Here is a 6,109-nt window from a genome sequence, read left to right on the forward strand (position 1 = left end):
CTGGATCTCTCTCGGTCTGCCTGCTCCCTCTCTTCTCTCTCCTTGCTGTCCACCCACCTCTCCTCTCATGGCCCAGTCTATTCTGCTGGCCATGCTTCGTCTGGACCCTTTCAGATGCCTCAGGCTGTGCTCCCCCTTATGTATCTACCATAGACCTTCTCTCCTCAGCCATACCTTGGAGCAGACATGTCCTCATTTTCGATTCAAAGACAAAATAAAGTAACCAACAGTGGCTAATTCTGAGACTATTTTGTCTTCTCTGACCCCAGCCTTCTGTTCTAATCCTCCTCTATTGTTAAGTCTTCACAGCCTTCACTCCAGGCACCCAAGGGAGCTGGAATCATTTAGTTCTTGCCAGTTGAGCTGTTGTAGTATAAGGCATAGTCTATTTTACTTTACTTTTAGACAGGTGTTACCATATAGCCAGGTCTAGCATAGAGCTTGTAATCTTCCTGTATAATTCTCTTGAATGCTGATATTACAGGTGTGTGTCACTACTTCCCTAGCTAAGGATGGGACCGTTAACTTCCCTTTGCATCTCAGAAGCATAAAATGGAAACAGGAAAATAGCCCACATATCAAGGATGGGAGGAGGAAGGTATAACAAATATGATTCTTAAAGGACGACTATGGATAGCTGCCCTCAACAACCCTGGACCAGTACAATTTCTGGACTTCTTTTTACATGAAATAAATTTTTAAAATTTTTTATAACTAAGAGCAGTGTTACATGCCTGTCATCCCAGTTGCTTGAGAAGCTGATAAAGGAGGATCAATTGCTTGATCCAGGAATTGGAGGCAGCACAGTGAGATCCTCCAGTCTAAATAAATAAACACATATATCTCATTATTAGTGCATTGAACTATGCATTGAAATATAAAGTATACTATTCTATGTTTTGTTTTTGAGATAGTCTCACTATGTAGACCAGGCTGGCCCCAAACTCACAGAAATCTCTCTGCCTTTGCCTTTGAGTGCTGAGATTTAAAGGTATGTACCACCATACCCAAGCCAGTACATCTTTTAAAATAACCAACTCTAGGAGAACTTTCTCCCAAATAACCACACTGAGACTTATTATTAAATATAAATGCTCAGCTGATAGCTTAGGCTTGTTACTACTAGCTCTTACATCTTAAATTAACCCATACTTCTTACCTACACTCTACCAGGTGGCAGTACCTTTTTACAACATAACATGTTTTTCTTGCTTCACCCTGCCACCCCCATGTCTCCTGGCAACTCCACCCTTCTTCTTCCCAGCATTTTCTCAGTCTGGCTCTCCCATCTAACCTCTTCCTGCCTAGCTATTGGCCAGTTAGCCCTTTATTAAGCCAATAAAAGCAATACATATTCACAGTGTACAAAAGGATTATTCTATAGCATTTCCCCATTTTTGTCTAATTAAAAGGAAGATTTTTAACTTTAACATAGTAAAACTATATATAACAAAATCAGTTATCAAGTAAGAATTACAGTTACAATATCCAGTCCATTTGTATTTGGCAAACTTAGAGAAAATACTTTATTATCTATCTTATCTTTGTGAATCTAAAGTATTATACCTAATTTACTTTTTATTATAACTAAGGAAAACTATAAGTTTAACTATTTAGTCTTTAACTCCATCAAAGACCCCAGAAGGATGTAATATTACCTAAGGACAGAGACATCTGGCTGCCTGGATGACAGTCACCCAAAGTTACTCTGTTACACTGGGGCATCCATCTTTGGCATATAGGCCTATTATATCTGACATACATTTTTGAGCAGCATGCAATCTTGAAGGACTGACCTACTTTGTCTTGGCAAAGTTTGGCAGTCATTTTCTTTTGCATCTTGCTGATCTAGTTTGCATAGCATACTGTCAGCAGTCAAAGCAAGGGCAGTTTTTTTGTCTAAATGGCTAGCTTTTGCCATAAAGAAAGCAAATTCCATATGGAGGTTCTTGGATGCTCATCATCTTTGTTTGAAGTAAATTGGTGCTTCCAGGAGCAGATATGTCTCACTGTCATGAAAAGCCTCAGGTTATTAAACATCTTAAGTGTCATATTCTGCAGGTCTTTGAATATTGGTGAAATTATTAAGGCCACTCCACATAGTTAAAAAGGGAGGTTTATTTAGTGGCGTAATTTACAAATAAAGGGATAGGTAGGTTGCAGGGTCTAGGAAAGGCATGGCGCAGTCTGGCCGTGTTCTCTGGAGAACTCTGCTTGGTCTACCTCCACCGTCCAGGGTCCAGGAACCAAGAAAGACAGCGCATCTGGATCTCAGGTCTTCAGGGTCCTCTCTTGGCTCTGCCTTGTAGGCATGACAGTTACTGAAGCCTCAATGGGGGTTGGAACTTCCAGATCAAGGTTGGAATAGCTACCTACTACATCTCCCCCTTTTGTCTAAATAAGAAGGTTCTAACCTAATACAAGACTATATACAAGGAAAGGTTATCAAATATTGTCCAGGGGTAAAGAGGGTTAATGACTTAGATAAGATGGAACTACAACCAATGCGAACAATATTAAGTAAGAAACACATACTACAATCCAGAGAAGTCTAGAGCATAGGTAAATGGCATGTTACAATGATCATTCCAAAAGGTGTTCTATCCTAAAGAACCTGAATCTAATACTTAATATATTCTATCTAAGATTATATATATATATATAAAGTTGTAACTATAACTGCTAGTCTTTAATCCCATCAAAGACCTGAGAAGGAATATAATGGTACCTGAGAAATGGAAGATGGATGCAAGCAACTTTCGGGAATCTTGCAAGAGTAGACCGAGACAGCTGGCAGCCTGGACAGTCACCTAATGTTTCTCAGCATTGTTGGTGCATTCAAATTGGCTACAGGCCTAGAGTATCTGACAGACCATTTTCAGAAGCAGGAATTCTGAAAGACCATCTTACCCTGTCTTGGCAGAGTTCAGAAGTCACTTTTGTGTCCCACTTGTCCAGAAGGACAGCACTCATATTGTCAGCAGTTGAGGCAAGGGCAGTTCTTTGCCCAATAGGCCATTTTGTGCCAAGAAGACAAACTTCCAACTGGAAATGTCTTAGAAGCCCAACATTCTCTTGGGATCAAATTGGTGTTGCCAGGAGCAATTGTGTCTCACGTCAACAGAATTCTAAGTTATTTAAATGCCATATTCTCTAGGTCTATGAAGTATTTGGAGATTACTTGTCCATCTGACCTATGTATCTGTAAATCTGGATAACCTAACTAACGTAACTATAGAGATGACAAGCATAGGTGACTATAAATCTATGTCTTATCTACTGAAATAACCTAAGGACTAAGGCTTCATGTAAACACGGTAAACAGTCTATAAGCAGTATGGTAAAGGACAATAACTTCAAAATTGTGACAATACACAAGATATTTATAACAGAGGTAGGAATGTATAGTGCGATACACAATATGACAATAATCTTAAATATATATCAATATACAGAATATTCTAAACAGAAGTAGAACATACATACAGTATGACAGATATAAATTTACATTTGTATCAATATACAAATATTTCAAATAAGAGTAGAAATATATGTACATTATAACAAATATAGTTCTGTATTTGTATCAATATACAAATTATCTTAAACAAGAATATAAAAATAGTTTACATTTGTATCAACATATAAGGATCCATAACAGTGCAAATTACAGTGCAAATTATCTAAGGCTGTTATTTTACTAAATTTGTTTACTGGTATACAATAATCTACCATAATATCTTATACATATCCATTCCATTTCTTCTTTTCCCTTTTTTTTTGAGACACTTTTTTTTTAAGGAGAATACTGAGTTTAATATTTTCTTCCACCCCCCAACCCTATAACCATCATCCATAACCCTGAGAAATATGAAACCTTAGGGAGAAGGGGCATCGTTTTCTTAGAATTGCTTCCTGGTGTTTTGGGGGTGATGGTATCTCTGTTGGGTACTGTGAGAAAGCTCAGTAGTTAAATCTCAGTTAGACTAACTGTAGATTCCACAGCAAGTCTTAGAGTAATGGGTAAAATTGTCTGAAATTCTAGAAAGAAGTGTAGTATGATGATGATTACCATGGCATCATTCTGGATTGGGTAGAGTTGTTGTTGTTGGGGCCCCATCTTCCTTCTGGAGACTTCAGAGATTGCTATTGGAAAAACTTATTTTTTATCAAAATGAAAAGTTTGGATTTAAAGAGGACATAACATGTAAGAAAGGTTTCCGAGAAATCAAGAGTAAGCATGGAGAGAATTAGAATCTCTCAGTCAGTAGAGCATGAGACTCTTAATTTCAGGGTCATGGGTTTGTGCCCCACATTGGGTGCCAGATATTGGTGAAATTATTAAGGCCACTCCACATAGTTAAAAAGGGAGGTTTATTTAGTGGTGTAACTTACAAATGAAGGGATAGGTAGGTTACAGGGTCTAGGAAAGGCATGGTGAAGTTCTCTGGAGAACTCTGCTCAGTCTACCTCCAGCATCCAGGGTCCAGGAACCAAGAGAGACGGCGCATTCGGATCTCGGGTCTTTAGGGTCCTCTCTTGGCCCCGCCTTGTAGGCGTGACAGTTACCGAAGCCTCAATGGGGGTTGGAACTTCCAGATCAAGGTTGGAATGGCTACCCACTACATTTGAAGTGTTTGAAGACTATCTATCTAAATATATCTGTTTATGGACCACAAATTCTAATTGGTCTTAATAAAAAACCTAGAGTCAGATATCGGGGTAAATGCTGAACGATTAGAGAAGCAGAGCAGCCAGCCACTAGAAAGACTTCTTATCTTTAGGAATCCTCAGACTGAAAGAAGCCAAGCTCCTATCTCCACCCTGCCTTATTACTTCCTCTCTGTGCCCAGCCATATCACTTCTTGTTTCCTCCTCTCAAGTGCTGGGATCAAAGGCATGAGTTCCTGAGTGCTAGGATTAAAGGTGTGTGCCACCACTACCTGGCCTCTAGTGGCTAACTCTGCACTCTGATCTCCAGACAAGCTTTATTTGTTAGAGCACAAACAAAATATCACCACATGTTTAATCTTGAAAACATATCTAATAAGACTACAATTTTGATTATTATACATTACTAAATACTAACCTGTATTTCTTAATTATACATTATATTTCTGAATGAGCTGCATAAGCTAAATATCCCAAGCAAGAGTAGAAACATACATAGAATATAACAAAAATAACTTCAAATTTGTATCAATAAACCAAAACCCATATTAATGTAAAATATTTAAGACTAGTAGATTTTTTTTTGGTTAGGTTAAAAGTAGATTTAATAATCTAACCTTTTATCCTATCATTTCTATATCCCCTTTACTTTCTTTTCAGAAAGAGATCCCTAAATCTAAGCTCCTTTGTTTAGCTTTTTCTTGACCATGATCAATAACAACTTCTAACGAACCCATGCCCCAAATGATGACAAATATAGATAACTCATATGGGGGGGGGGGGATGTGGGTGTTATTTTTCCTAGACTGCTTCCTGTTGTCTGGGGACACTGGCATTTTGGGGAACCTGAGAAAAATCAGGGTAATGGTCAAGTCCTGACTGGAGTAGTCTGTAAGGCTGGACCATCTGAGCCAGCAGCCTTGAAGCCTTCTGGATGCAGAACTCTGGGGAAACTGTAACAGAGGTGTTCTGAGATGTTGGATCACCTAGGCTATTTGTTTTTATTAGTGTTTGATACTCTTTTTCTGAAAACACATAAACTTTCAAAGGTAACATACATATTTGCATTAATATAAGTATAGACTGTGTGTTGTACACAAATCAGCCAAAGCCGATTTTTTTTTTGTTTTGTTTTATGTTTGAGCAGGTAAAACATATGTCATCTGTCCTGTAGCTTTTTAGGTTTGTTTGTTTTTTGTTTATTTATTTATTTATATGTCTGCAGCCAGGATTTTCAGGGGGTCTTTATTGATCAAACCTGATCTTCTTCAGCTCTGAATAAATCCACAGTCTTTCATTTTCTCTGGGAACAAAAACATAACCTCTTCCCCAAAGCAACACACCTTTTAACTTCCATTTTGAAGTCAAGACATTTTAAAAATGTATAGGTGTGTTTAATCCGTCAGCCTCTATAATCCAATGTCTCTTAGCAGCTATT

Source organism: Peromyscus eremicus, chromosome 14 (assembly GCF_949786415.1).
Source record: "Peromyscus eremicus chromosome 14, PerEre_H2_v1, whole genome shotgun sequence".
NCBI lineage: Eukaryota > Metazoa > Chordata > Mammalia > Rodentia > Cricetidae > Peromyscus > Peromyscus eremicus.